The sequence below is a fragment of the Triturus cristatus genome, chromosome 1_1 (assembly GCF_964204655.1).
Source record: "Triturus cristatus chromosome 1_1, aTriCri1.1, whole genome shotgun sequence".
Lineage (NCBI taxonomy): Eukaryota > Metazoa > Chordata > Amphibia > Caudata > Salamandridae > Triturus > Triturus cristatus.
In genome coordinates, this window is record NC_140579.1 from 596,167,616 (window position 1) to 596,182,954 (window position 15,339).

Here is a 15,339-nt window from a genome sequence, read left to right on the forward strand (position 1 = left end):
TATATGTGAGGGGCTCGTGGTCTGTGTAACCGTGGAGGTGCGTGCTGCTGTCTGTGGGTGAGGGAGGGTCTGTCTGTCACTCTATGTGCCGCAGCTGAATGCGCGCGGTTCCAGCCTCTGTACTGGCAGGATAATGCCATCGTAAGGGGTTAATGGAACAGGTGAGCGCTCCATTCTGTTTGTTCAGGTAAATGCGGAAGTATTATATATAAAGTCTAAGTAACCCGTGCAGCTCAGCCTTTCCTTGGAATCAGAGAGAGGAGACTTCACGTGGCTTTGCCGGAGCCCTGAGCAATCTGACAGACCAGCCCCCGGTGGGCGCCGGTGCCCCGAGCCTCACTTCCTGTGCCTGTCACTACCCCAACTTGCGTTACATGTGCTTTCTTGTTCCCTCAGTCTCTTCTATATGCCATTTAATGCCCTACGATTTCGCCTGTCCCGACAGATTGCCTTAAATTGAGTTCATTTGCCAGCCCCTGTCTCGAGCCCCACTCCCTGTGCCAGCGTTATGCCCTAAAGACCATTCCTCACGCCTTGCTCCTTGTGCCCACCAGTGCCTGCAGCCTCTTTTCCTGTGCCCATTGAACTCGAATTCCTCACTCCTTTAGCCAGCAGGTGTCACCTCCCGTGCAATGCCATTGGGCACTGCTTATTCGAGCCAACAGTGAGTTACAGGTGCTCCCTTCACCTCCCTGCACTCTTCGACGAACCTGAGGTGGGTGCAGCGTACCCCGCCTCCACCCCAGACCTGGCATCGCACGGCTCACTGCCCCAGGGCGACGGCTCCCACGTCGGTGCCCGCTGCTCTGTGGCCCGCTCACCCTCCGATGCCTGGCTGAGAAGAGACAGGGTGCACCTGCCGTTCACCTCTTCCAACCCCCCGCCGGGATTGGTGCAGCTGCTACGCACACCACGACCCACCGTGCTCCGACCAGGTAAGTCCGAAGATGAACGTGAGGCCGGCCCAACAGCCTAAAGCCAATAACTCTCATTTGCTTCCAACAATAACGTCAACTCCCTCTAGTTTGGTGGGTGTTCTGCTTTATTAGTAACAAAGAAGGGTACAAAGTTCCTCATGTACAGTGACGGAGAAGAGCGAGTAACAAATTTATCACAGGTGGTCAAAACTATAAAAGACCACCCAGATGAAGGCAAGGGAAATTCCTTTAATTTGAACTAGTGCTCTCACACACCCAGCAAGCTAGGTGTCATGCTTCATCATATGAGCACTGCCCCTCGTCAAGTCGGCGCTGCAATCCTTGACGGGCTCCCGAAATCGGGGCTCTTTGTCGGGGATCTTTTGTTCCTGCCGAGGGTGCTTGGGGGTGAGGGGCCTAGTGTAAGAAGATGTAGCAGAAAAGTGGAATTTAAAACGGGTCAGTTGGTCCTACTTCAACTTTATTCCAAAGGTCAACTACCCTATTAAAAATGTGTAGAGTGGCTAATTTGCTAGGAATAAGGTATCTAGACAAGAGCTCTACTCTATGTGATCAACATGTTTCATGCCGCTGGAGTCAGGAGGATCAGGGCAATTCATCAGGATCAAAATACTACTGTCTACAAAATTATTCGTGGTAAGGTGATTACTACATACCACTTCTTAAGGTTTGTTCCTACAATGGTTGCTACTATTGTTAGCAACGGTGCTGGCGGTTAAAAAGGAACCCAGTTGGGTCCGACGTGAATGCACGTTCAAGAAAGCGACCTACCCAAACCGCGCGAACCTGGCGGTTTGGGTAGGTCGCTTTCTTGAACGTGCATTCACGTCGGACCCAACTGGGTTCCTTTTTAACCGCCAGCACCGTTGCTAACAATAGTAGCAACCATTGTAGGAACAAACCTTAAGAAGTGGTATGTAGTAATCACCTTACCACGAATAATTTTGTAGACAGTAGTATTTTGATCCTGATGAATTGCCCTGATCCTCCTGACTCCAGCGGCATGAAACATGTTGATCACATAGAGTAGAGCTCTTGTCTAGATACCTTATTCCTAGCAAATTAGCCACTCTACACATTTTTAATAGGGTAGTTGACCTTTGGAATAAAGTTGAAGTAGGACCAACTGACCCGTTTTAAATTCCACTTTTCTGCTACATCTTCTTACACTAGGCCCCTCACCCCCAAGCACCCTCGGCAGGAACAAAAGATCCCCGACAAAGAGCCCCGATTTCGGGAGCCCGTCAAGGATTGCAGCGCCGACTTGACGAGGGGCAGTGCTCATATGATGAAGCATGACACCTAGCTTGCTGGGTGTGTGAGAGCACTAGTTCGATCACATAGAGTAGAGCTCTTGTCTAGATACCTTATTCCTAGCAAATTAGCCACTCTACACATTTTTAATAGGGTAGTTGACCTTTGGAATAAAGTTGAAGTAGGACCAACTGACCCGTTTTAAATTCCACTTTTCTGCTACATCTTCTTACACTAGGCCCCTCACCCCCAAGCACCCTCGGCAGGAACAAAAGATCCCCGACAAAGAGCCCCGATTTCGGGAGCCCGTCAAGGATTGCAGCGCCGACTTGACGAGGGGCAGTGCTCATATGATGAAGCATGACACCTAGCTTGCTGGGTGTATGAGAGCAATAGTTCAAATTAAAGGAATTTCCCTTGCCTTCATCTGGGTGGTCTTTTATAGTTTTGACCACCTGTGATAAATTTGTTACTCGCTCTTCTCCGTCACTGTACATGAGGAACTTTGTACCCTTCTTTGTTACTAGTCACATGGGGTATGTACACTGGACCTCTCTAAATAACAACACCCCTAGTCCCTACCTTTGATATAATAATGTTCTGCTTTATTGTCATGGTTTGATGTATTCATTCATTTGTTGGTTCTCTGCTGTTACTGTTGCTATTCATGTTGGGGTGAGTTCTCCAACTTCCACGAGTTCAATGGCTTCTCCTGCCTCTACTGCAATACAATTACAATACAATACTACGAGTAATCTGACATATGGCTAGATGGGTCTCTTGGTTCTACTGAGTGTCATCTCCTCTATGGCTAGCTGGGTGTCCTGTCTCTTCCGCGTGTGGTCTCTTCTATAGTCAGTTGGGTCTCCTATCTCTCCTGCGTGTGGTCTCCTCTATGGCCTGATGGGTCTCCTGTTTCTACTGAGTGTCATCTCCTCTATGGCCAGCTGGGTCTCCTGTCTCTAGTGCATGTGGTCTCCATTCTATGGCCAGCTGCGTCTCTTGTCTCTACTGTGTGTGGTCTCCTCTATGGCTAGATGGGTCTCCTGTTTCTACTGAGTGTCATCTCCTCTATGGCCAGCTGGGTCTCCTGTCTCTAGTGCATGTGGTCTCCATTCTATGGCCAGCTGTGTCTCTTGTCTCTACTGTGTGTGGTCTCCTCTATGGCTAGATGGGTCTCCTGTCTCTATTCTATGTTGTCTCCTCTATGGCTAGTTGAGTCATCTGTCTCTACTGCGTGTGGTCTCCTCTATGGCCAGCTGGGTCTCCTGTCTCTACTGAGTGTGATTCTATGGCTAGATGGGTCTCCTCTCTCCACTGCATGTGGTCTCTCTATGGTCATTTGGGTCTCTACTGAGTGTGGTCTCCTCTATGGCTAGCTGAGTCTCCTGTGTGTACTGTGTGTGTGGTCTCCTCTATGGCTAGATGGTTCTCCTGTACTGAGTGTGGTCTCCTCTATGGCTAGATGGGTCTCCTGTCTCTACTGGGTGTGGTCTCCTCTATAGCTAGATGGGTCTCCTGTCTCTACTGCGTGTGGTCTCTGACTAGATGGTTCTCCTGTCTCTACTGAGTGTGGTCTCCTCTATGGCTAGATGAGTCTCCTTTCTCTACTGAGTGTCATCTCCTCTATGGCCAGCTGGGTCTCCTGTCTCTAGTGCATCTGGTCTCCATTCTTTGGCCAGCTGCATCTATTGTCTCTACTGTGTGTGGTCTCCTCTATAGCTAGATGGGTCTCCTGTCTCTATCCCGTGTTGTCTCCTCTATGGCTAGTTGGGCCGTCTGTCTCTACTGCGTGTGGTCTCCTCTATGGCCAGCTGGGTCTCCTGTCTCTAATGAGTGTGGTCTCCTCTATGGGTAGACGGGTCTCCTGTCTCTACTGTGTGTGGTCTCCTCTATAGCTAGATGGGTCTCCTGTCTCTACTGTGTGTGGTCTCCTCTATGGCTAGATGGTTCTACTGTCTCTACTGAGTGTGGTCTATGGCTAGATGGGTTTCCTTTCTCTACTGTGTGTCATCTCCTCTATGGCCAGCTTGGTCTCCTGTCTCTAGTGCATGTGGTCTCCATTCTTTGGCCAGCTGTATCTATTGTCTCTACAGGGTGTGGTCTCCTCTATGGCCAGCTGGGTCTCCTGTCTCTACTGAGTGTGGTCTCCTTTATGGCTAGATGGGTCTCCTCTCTCTACTGCGTGTGGTCTCCTCTATGGTTATTTGGGTCTCCTGTCTCTACTGAGTGTGGACTCCTCTATGGCTAGATGGGTCTCCTGTCTCTACTGCGTGTGGTCTCCTCTATAGCTAGATGGGTCTCCTGTCTCTACTGAGTGTGGTTTCCTCTATGGCTAGCTGGGTCTCCTGTCTCTACTGCGTGTGGTCTCCTCTATGGCTAGATGGTTCTCCTGTCTCTACTGAGTATGGTCTCCTCTATGGCTAGATGGGTCTCCTGTCTCTACAGAGTGTGGTCTCCTCTATGGCTAGCTGGGTCTCCTTTCTCTACTGAGTGTGGTCACCTCTATGGCTAGCTGGGTCTCCTGTCTCTACTGCTTGTGGTCTCCTCTATGGTCGGTTGGGTCTCTTGTCTCTACTGCGTGTGGTCTCCTCTATGGCTAGCTGGGTCTCCTGTCTATAATGCTTGTGGTCTCCTCTATTGTCGGTTGGGTCTCCTGTCTCTACTGCGTATGGGCTCCTCTATGGCTAGCTGCATATCCTGTCTCTACTGCGTGTGGTCTCCTCTATGGCTAGCTCGGTCTCCTGTCTCTACTGCGTGTGGTCTCCTCTATGGCTAGCTGGGTCTCCTGTCTCTACTGCGTGTGGGCTCCTCTATGGCCAACTGCGTCTCGTGTCTCTACTGCGTGTGGTCTCCTCTATGACCAGCTGCGTCTCCTGTCTCTACTGCCTGTGGGCCCCTCTATGGCTAGCTGCATCTCCTCTCTCTAGTGCGTGTGATCTGACCTATGGATAGCTGGGTCTCCTGTCTCTACTGCTGTTGTCTCCTCTATGGCTCACTGGGTCTCCTGTCTCTACTGCTGTCGTCTCCTCTATGGCTCGCTGGGTCTCCTGTCTCTCGGTGGTAAGGCTTCTACTTGCTGGCTGCTTGTGTTCTGTTTTTTTCTGGCAGAGTGGGGTTTATGGCTCTTGTGTTTGGGCTCTATTATATACTGCTGTCATTTATTGGTCATTTCACTCCTGCATATGGCTGACTGTCTGAGTATTCCTCCTATTGTCGGTCAGAGTGGATTTTCCTATCCCTATGTGTGGGTTTTCGGTTTTCTAGATGATTCTCTACTACTACAGTCAGTGATTAGACAAGTTATGCTGTCACTGATTTGATAGGTACTGTGTTTATAGGATGTTTGAATCCTCCAGACACTAGGTGTTGGGTTCTGTTTTGACTGGCTGCGAGAATTCCTCGGTGATTGGTTAGTGGCTTCTCCTCTTTCTGACAGGTGCGTGCTCCGGTCACTAGTTCAGTGGTCCTCTCGCTGGTTGGTTTTGATCCCCCAGAGAGGCCAGGTGGTTCTCCTGTCTTTGACTAAGGGTCGCCTGTCTCTGGGGTTCTAGGTTCTCCTGCTCTCACGGGCATAGTGTATTCTCCTATCATTGTTTGGGGCGTTCTGCTCTCACTAGTTTTGTGGTTCCTTCTGACTTTGGTTGTGTCTGTTGTCCTGTCGCTGGTTTTGCCGATTCTTTTCTCACTAGCTGGGTGGCTTCTCTTTTCAAAAGCTGGCTGTTCTCCCCTCGCGTGCTGTGAGGGATCTGTTCTTTGCTAGTCTGGTTGGGTCTCCTTTCTCTGTTTGGGGTCAACCTCAAATAACTAATCAGAAAATAGTTACCGAGACACGGTAACACAAAGGAGGTACTCAGAGGATTGCTACTGCTCAGAATAGCTGTAGCCAAATAAGCTAAGACAAGCACAATATTGTTTAAGTGCCGGCTTGTACCTATTTCCCCCCCTTATGCTGTTTGTTTGAAATAGCTTTATTCGACAACATGTCATAAAAGCATGAACAATACATATAACACGAAACAAATAAATAGTACATAGATTTACACATAATAAAAAGTATTAAATGCATTCCATGATTGTCGAATATTAATCTTAAAATTCATATGTGTGACCACTAAAATTTCCTAAAAACCCAGAAACCAGCAGTGTTAGGGACATCAGCAATGATTGGGCTGGCAACTAGGATTGTGCAAAACGAGTACGTATAATCCAGACCCCTCTTAAAAATTTAGCTACGGCGATTGCTATGCAAGGGGTGCAATCAGACCCTAATATCCTCATGGCTTCGTTATACCGTTGTGTTCCCATGTTTGAGCAGATGGGTTTCAACCACTTGCGTCTTGGACCAGTATAGAGGGGGCATACAAAAAATAGATGGACTATTGTCTCAGCCAAGTCAAAACACTTGATGCATATATCATCAAGAGGTTGCACCCATTTGTACGTAAAATCTTTTACTGGCAGTGATCCTGCCCTAAACTGAAAATACAGTTTGCGATCTATGCACCCTTAGTCTGTGCAGCCCCCAGTCTGGGGGCAGCGGCGTTGTGATGATGATGGCGCTCTCTTGCTGTCACTGGCTGGCTAGAGCCTTCTGTCGCTGCTTGGGTGGGTTCAGGTGCTCCCACTCCTTAGTTGGTTTCTATGCTGTCCTAGGCTGTCCCCGTTATTCGGCGCTTTAGTTTTTGGTGGAGAGGGTTCTATTCTATCCCTGGGATTGAAAGTTTCGTGTTTTGCTGACTGGGCATGCTGTCCTGCCGCTGGACGGCTGGCTTCTCCTGCTTTCTCTCTCTGTACTTCTTCTGTCGGTCGTTCGCGAGGGCCTCTCTGCTGGTTCTGGTTGAGTTTTGTTGTCACTCGAAGAACATCCATATGTTTAGTTCCTTCCATTAAATCATCGTTGAGTTTGGGTTCTCTCTTTTATATTGTTGATCTTTGTAAGGCGGATTACACTCATGGTGGCTGACCACAAAATAGTTCCTGTGTTACATGTTATGCAAATTAAGCTGCTGCACACAACTGCGACTCCTCAGACTCGACCCCGCCCGCCTCTCCTACACGAGCTCCCTCGGGAGGCGCTGCTCGCGCGGGACGATGTATTTTCATCAAAATACCGGCTCTTGCCCTGGGTTCGTCCCCTTTGTGTGTTCCTCATTTGGTCCGTCTCTCTTTGCACACCCCTGCGTGGGCTGTTTTTCTTTGAATACCCTTGACCCCCCTCAGGCAGCTCCTTTTTTTCGCACTAGTGCTTGGTGCGCGCTCTCCAAATACCTGGACATTCATCCGCTGGGCACGTGCTGAGGCCGTCGCAGGCAGGTGCAGCGCACCTTGGGGTGCTACAGGGAACAGCACACCACCCCTAGCTTCTAGCGGGAGACATGCAAATCTAAAGGCGGGCTCAACAAACTGTAAAACGAACTAGACCCCAGGCAGTTCATTTTCGGCTCTTGCAGCCTCCCAGATCGCCCCCTCTCCTCTTGCTGCTCCGAGTCACGAGAAACGCAAACGCCTTCCAGTCATTCCTCTGACGCGGTCTTGCACCTGTCTCCGCAGTGCCTCGCATTCAGTCCATCCCCAGGCGCTACGGAATGTGCCCCTAATGTGTACTGTGCATGTTTCTCTGCGGGGCAGCGATCGGGCTGTCTCTGCTCTCACCGCGCGCTCCCACCCGAGGCTTGCTCGGCTCTCAGATTTTAGCGTTCTCATTTTAATGTTCGTTGTTTCTGGGGGGTGTAGTGCACACAGCTGGAATCCCTCAATACTGTCAGGCACTACTGAAAGGAGCTCACGCTGCGGAGGCGCTTGAACACTGACTGGGTCTGCCGGGGACACACACACTGCTGAGGTGCCAGAGCAATGCCAGAGCATTGTTGAGATCTCGAACGCTTTGGAGGGAGCGCACACTGCCCAGGGGCTAGAGTGCTGCTGAAGAAAGCGTAGACTGCCAGGCGCCGGATCCCGAGACGAGAGGGCCCCACTGCTGTCGTGCTAGAGTCATGAGTGGGCACTGCTGGAGCGGGCACTGCTGGAGCACTTAGTGGGGGACTGATGAAGAACACACACTAGTGGTGCGAGAGCACGGACATGTTGCCGTGGCGTCAGAGCAATGCCATGGCACTGATTAAGGAAGCTACCACTACTGGGGCTCTATAACACTGAGGGGGCATTCATGGAGGAAGCTCACACTGCTGAGTTACTAGTGCACTGACAGGCACTTCTGGGGATAGTTTACCCTGCAGAGTAGAGTCCCTAGTAGATTAACAGGACTATTAAGGAAGAATATTATGCGGCTGAGTAGAGGTGAGCAAGGTAGAAAATGTACGGGGAGAGCCGAGACAGAGCTGGCCAATGGGTATGGCTTGGCTCTAAAATCTAAACACGAACCCAGCCAGCAAATCAATTGTCATGCAGTGACAGGCCAGAGGGGGTGCAACTGGAGCAAGTGCACAGGGTAGCGGAAGACAGACCCATAGCTAGACGTGGACAAGCTGTGACAGCCTGGTGCCATAATAGCAATGTTTAATTTGTAACATCAGAAGTGTAAGTGCCCAAAGTTTTTCTTAAAAGCCGGCGGTCAGCGTCGCAGAATGCTGGGGTTGTAGACTATCAAAGCTGTATAGTTGATCCCACCTCATGCCTCTTCTGTACACCACTCTACACTTCCTGCCCCTTTATTTTTAATTTTTGCGTTCTCCACTTGTCATTTTTCTTCCTCATTCTCCTCCTCCTTTCACACCCATTTCTGCCTGTCGCTTTTCTTCTGGGTCAACGTCTGATGATTAGAATTAACTGCTGGTCCCCAAATCCAGCTGCTGGTGAGCCCCGCCTGCAAGCACCTGCTCAAATTAACCACTGTCTGATAGGCTGGTAGTTCAGGCAATCCCAGTAAGGCACATTCGATAATATGGCACGCCTGCCATACCTGCCGTTCACACCAGCCTGTTGCAGTGTTAGATCTATTTCATTGTATTTCTTTCCTTCTCTGTGTTTTCTCTCCTCTCCCAGTTCCCTCTGCTACCCATGGCAATTTTCACTCCGTTCTCCCTCACCGGGTATTCACCTTTGTCCCTTTCTGCACCTGTCTCCTCCTAACCGCTACCCCCTTTCCTTGGCCTATTTCTCCCTCTCTCCAGTTTCTCCTCGCTCACTCAAGCCAAGTGCTGGCAAAGTTGGGGTTGAAACTTGAAAGAAAAGTCCATGGAAAAAGCTTGAGCCGAGCTCGAGTGACAGCGTCTCACCCACCTCTCCTGACAGGCGCTACTAAGCAGAAGCTCCCACTGCCGGAGTCCTACAGCACTCCCAGGGCACTGCCGGAGTCCTGCAGCACTCCCAGGGCACTGCCGGAGTCCTGCAGCACTCCCTGAAACTGCTGGAGTCACTGACAACCGGGGCCCTGCAGGGGGAAGCCCACACTCAGTGCTTAATTTGAGCTGGTGGTGGCAGGCTGGGGCTGGCACTTATTTTTCCTCATCAGACATTTACAGAGAGCAAGAGGGAAAAAAACACACACAGCGGAAAGATGGAGGGAAAGAGAAAGGCAGAAAAAACAGCACAAGGGGAGAAGGCAGGGACCTGCAAGAGGTAGATAAAAGGGCAGGGAGAACCTGGTGGAGGATTAAAGAGGCATGAGGTGGATTTAAGACTATGCAGCCTTGGTGTTCAGTGTGACAACACTTAATAGCACTGGTCACTGCTTCTGAAGAGAGGTTTGGGCATAGCACTCATTCTTTTACAGACTGTGCTCGCTGGCACTGACTTGAACACTGTAACTGAAATAAATTATAACCAGAGATGAGATTGGCATAACTCGTGTAATTCCGTATAGCGTAATCACACTGAATTACCCAAAAATTCAGTGAGATCACGCAGAATCCCCAATACCTTTAACTGGCTCCAGATGAAACCATTGGTAACTGGTCGACTTTCAATTCCCACCATGCAAATCAGAATTGGGAATTCCAAAACTAAGCACAAACTCCCTGCGGATACTCAGTGTTTTTATGAAGATACTTCACAAGTCAGTTTAATGATTATTGTGGTTAAGGGTGGGGTTCCAAAAATCCTTTCACAGTCCTGCAAGATGATGCAGGCTTTTGTACCTCCCTAGCTGAAGATCTATTTTGCGGCACCCACCACTGACCCTACTCTTCACTGTTAGGCGTGGGTGAACCTTTAATTACGCTGGAGTAATCTGAGTAATTTCAGTAATTATATATTTCTCGTGTGATGCAAAGTTACTGAAATTACGCAATTACATCAACGTGAGTAATTAAGAGTAATTTGGGGTAAAAATCTTATCGCAGGAGAGTAGGAATAACGACCTAAGAGAGAGTGAGCAGCTTCTGGCTACTGCTGTTTGTGTCCTGTAGAATTTAGTGCTATTTTCGTAGCACAAAATGCATCCATTGGCCCATTTTAGATACAAGGGCACATTTTGAACCAATAAAATTGCAATAAATGCTGGATTACGCTTCTTACATATTTGCGGATGATTACAAGTATTTTTGAGGTATTTATGCTGGAGAGAATTGCACCAGTTATGCCCACCCGACTCATTGTATCTCACCACCCTCCTCTTGGGACTCAGTTTCTTTTTTGGCATTTTAATGAGTTGTTTTGAGCGCTACCCGCTGATAAATTCTTAGGGAAAAGAACAAGCAGAGTTTGTTTGATGCTATGGCCTTGTGTCCTGGTTGACAGACTAGGTAGTGCACTACAGTGGCTAGCAGGTCATACCAACACCTCTTGCACCAGTCATTGCTGCTTCTAGGACTCCAAACATATCTATACATAATGTCTGTAGGTAGGTAGAAGCTTCAGAGAAAGAGTAAAACTTTATGCATTAGGACCGTGTAATCTCTCTGCAAGTCTGGCTTCTATGCCTACAGATCTACTTATTGCCACGTCTTGTGGGGTGTAGCCAGACTCATTCTGATCCTTCCTCTACTTCTAAATGAATGGTGGTATGGCCTGAACTTGCCTATTGCTTATCATTGGTTGGTATGCTTGTCAGTTCCCTTTTCTTGGTTCTCATTTAATGGCTTCATTACATTTGTTCCACCCCTGGAGCATAACTTCTTTCCCATCCTTTTGATTGAATGACTTTTTACTTTCTATAACTCATATCAGGGTAGTCATTTTTTTAGCACTGTGTGGGAGTTTGTGTTTCCTTGCTTTATCCCCCATGTAGTACTTTCCACAAACACCCCCTTCTCCTTACTGTCTGTGTTGCTCCCCACCCCTCCCAGCTAATTTGTAAAAGCACAGCTTCAGACACAATTTTAATGTGGTTTGACTACAGAGTAGACTTTTTTTTCCATCTCCTGTATTTCACTAGGTGCATGAAAGTCCCTGCATTGGCACACAAAGTTTACTGGGGAATATTCAAGCTGCCTCACTCACTGAGCTTGTATTTGAAGCTCAAGGTGTACATAGCATTAATGAAAAAAGAGGTCGCTGGAGACCCTTAAATCTGACCCATTGCCGCTGCAGAGCACCAGATGACTGGAGCATTTGTTTTGGTTCCAAGTCCTGTGGAAAGTAAATTAGGCCTTGACAATCATTTTCATTTAAACTCAGACACTTCTTATTGAAGGCCTCATTCAGCTTATGTTATACCTGCAAGTCATCTGTGGTATTCTTAAGCTGTATCATGTGAAACTGACTTTTACAATTATATTTTGAGTTTTCTACATGAAAAGTATTTGAAAAAAAAAATTATGCAATTTATAAAGATTGAAAATCTTGAATTCAGTGTATATTTTCGGGGTACAGTGAAATGTGCTTGCTTTTACTCATCAATATGTACACACGAGACTAACCTCAACAAATGACACAGGAGCCATTTCCTGCTTCCCTAAGTAAAAGAAATTCCAATCAGTGAAGAACCCATTTCATTCTTTAGACGGAGTGGGCTCACAGTGGCACAGTGAGGGCGGAGTCAACTCGAATGCAGGTTAGAAAAATTGGCTGCCTTGACCACCACCATTGTCAGGGTACAATTGGCCCCTCCACCCCTGGGGTCCTGGCTCCCTACACCTGCTGCAAATTGATAACTGCACCCCATTGGGGCTTCTCGCTACAATGGAGGACATGATAAAACGGATGTTGGGATGGGGAGAGGAAATCCGCATATACCTGGGACCCTAGGAAACACATTACTGCTGGAGACAATCACTATAGAGTTGCATGCTGTACTATCTCTAGAACTTTGCTCTTTCTAGTCTGAGGTACTACGTATGCTCTGATAGTCATACCTTGTGGCAGTACTCCCGCCTGCCAGGGTCCCTAGGGGATCTCAATTCATGTCTCGATGAAGCGGGAGAGAAAGGGAAAGCATGAAGGAATGGAGGAAAGAGTGAACAAGAAATAGAGTCGGTAAGAAAAGAAGAGCAAAGAATAACAAAAATGACTCTAGGCAAGGGAGAGAAGCAGGGAGTGAGAAAATGTATGGTGATGACAAAAGGGAAAGGAATTAGAGAGGTCTAGGAAAACAAAGAAGAGCAGAACAGAAGTAACCAGAAGCAAGAGAAAGAAGATATAAAGAAGGGATAGAAACAGAGGCCTGGATTTGCTGGGGCTGGGTCCGAAAGTGCCCCAGCCACTAGAACTGTGGCTGACTCTGCGGTCAGTAGGGTGAGCAGGAGGATATAGTTGCCTCACTCAGACCATTTTCTCCGATCATGCATCTGTAGGGACCACCAAGCCAAATTACAGAGCTTTATTCTTGTCCCTGGTTGCTGCGCCTATTTCAAGTGTTTAAGTACCAAGCTAGTGTTTGTTCAATAGAGCACACTGCTGCTGCAGATCCATAGACGTGCCTGGCTGCTGCATATTCATTCGAGCACCCAGCTGCTGATCATTCCCTGGGGTGCCCAGCTGCATCATATTCATTCCTGTGCGCGTTACTGGACACCCACAGGGGCATGTAGCTTTTTCATATTCATTCAGGGGAATGGCTGCTACATTTTCTCACAGGCATCTGTTCATATTCATTACGGTGCCCTAATACTCATTGTGAGACTGACTGCTGTCAGTCATTGAAGCGCCTACTGCATCATATGTATTAGTGCGCCTTGCTGCTGCATATTGACTGGCAAACCTGCTGTTTTATATGTATTACCAATAAAGTGAGGTTATGATAGGGCTGTGGCCAGTGCTTTTTTGTAAACAAAAATAAGAAGCCAATGTCAAGGTAATTCTTTGGGAAGCCATCGTGGCTGGCACTACCCCATGCCCAAGTTAGCGCTGCCTGAATACCAGTGTTTACACTAACACCCCACTCACACAAGAGGGACATTTGGGACTTTTCCTGGTCACCTTATGCTGTAATAATGGAATGGGATTGTCGTTTTTTTTTTTTTTCAAAACTGCGTTAAATTGTGAAAAACGCTCTAATGATTTACTCTGCTACAAGTAGATGCTGTGCCACCATGTGGTGGACTGTCATAAAAAGTGCCGGTGTTTAAATGTAAGTACCAGTGCCGAGCATTGGCAAACACCGGCACAAATTATGCACTGTAGCGTCACTTCTCATGCCTTCTCTTGCAGTGACGCTATTCAATATTGCGATCTGCGGCCTCACCCAAGTGCTTTTGAGTAATTTATCTCGTGTTTCAAATCACATAAAGTAACTTTGCTACTTCCCGTGTAGAGTGCGCCTGGGAACACCTTCTTCCTGCCCGGAAGTTACGGGTGAAGAGCTCCGGCTCACCCAGGGAGCCATTTTTTATACACATGTCAAAGAAGGATGAGCGACGAGCGACGAGCTAGGGTGACCAACCGTCCGTAAATTTCACGGACAGTCCGTAATTTCGTCCGTCTGTCCGTTGTCCATGAAGGATTCTTTAACGGACGCCATTTGTCCGTAATTTTAACCGGGCACTGGTCGCACCACCCTAAAAACGGCACAGCTTCCACCCACCTCCCTTCTTGACTCCGATGCTGTACCAAGGCTCAGATACCCAGCAGCATTGGAGAGGCACAGCGGGATGGCAACCCTCACACCTTCAGCCCTTGATGAGCTGTTAAGAGGTTTTGAAGGTGAGTGAGAGGGAGGGGTGAAGAACCAGAACCTTTTGGGCCTGGCGGCGCAGGGTACGTCTTCATCTCCTGGGTTCTCCTGCTCAGCTACACAGAGACACGGGACACTCTGTTAGGCGTTAGAAGATTGGATTTATTAGCTGCAGCTAGTACAGTTATCCCAGAAGTACACAAGGTAGGTTCTCAGGAGACTGCCACTTCACTCCGTGGCGCACAATCTTTTATACCACATAGGTGACATATACATTAACCAAATACACACCCAGAACATGTAAGAAGGAGCCAATAAGAAAAGTTGGAAAACAGGACAGAACTAGGCCTGGGCTAAAATTTCGTTCCGTTCGCGGAAATTGCGATAATTTGACATTTTCGCGTTCCGCGGAAAGCGCGAAAATGTCAAAATTTCCGCATTCTGCAGCTTTGCGATAATTTGGTTCTTGCTCGCGCTGTAAAATAATACATTCTCGCGCGCGCGCGATCGCCTTACCTGAACCCCTGCGTTCGCCGACAAGTTTTCTTGATCCGGTCGCGTTCTCCATGAGATGTTGTATTGTTTTTAGCCATTTGCGCTGTCTCGCGACAGTTCGCGCCCGCAGTGACATCATGCGTCGCGCGATCACGTCTTTCTTCTCGCGATCATGCACCGCGAGACAACTGAAATCAAGATGGCCGCGTCCGCGAGCAACTGCATGGGTAAGTTGGCGAGCCGCAACCATGCAGAAAATCTCACGAACATGTGGGAAAAAAACTTCCGCATCTTCGCGATATTTCCGAGTGTTTGCGATAATTTTTTACATTTTAACGATAATTTGCGAAAGTGGATTTCGCAAATTCCGCCCACCCCTAGACAGAACCAATAGGAAAGGTTTGAAAACAAAGTATCAGATGACTCAAAGAAACCTCTCTTTCAACCGTGTTTGTCACCCCTCCCTCAAACTAATTCATTAACAGATTCGTAACTAACTTGCAGGTGGCGAGATACGTTTGTGTGTGTTGGAGGACAGTTGTGAAACAAGAGAATGCTAGCAGAGGACAGTGAAGGCCAGACGATAAGATAAAGTCAGAAAAGAATAGTGTGAACCAACAGATAGTTGAGACGGGGTTT

The 15,339-nt window shown here is 48.2% G+C and overlaps 1 protein-coding gene across 2 annotated transcripts in view; it reads left to right on the forward strand.

Annotated features, from left to right (window-relative positions):
• The first annotated feature begins 313 nt into the window (after positions 1-313).
• The window catches only part of SPDEF (SAM pointed domain containing ETS transcription factor), a 494,981-nt gene continuing 479,955 nt past the window's right edge, over positions 314-15,339 (forward strand). For both annotated transcript variants that reach the window (XM_085646123.1, XM_085646121.1), the window contains exon 1: positions 314-935. The gene's annotated coding sequence lies outside the window, so the exon portion shown is untranslated. The remainder of the gene's footprint in view (positions 936-15,339) is intronic.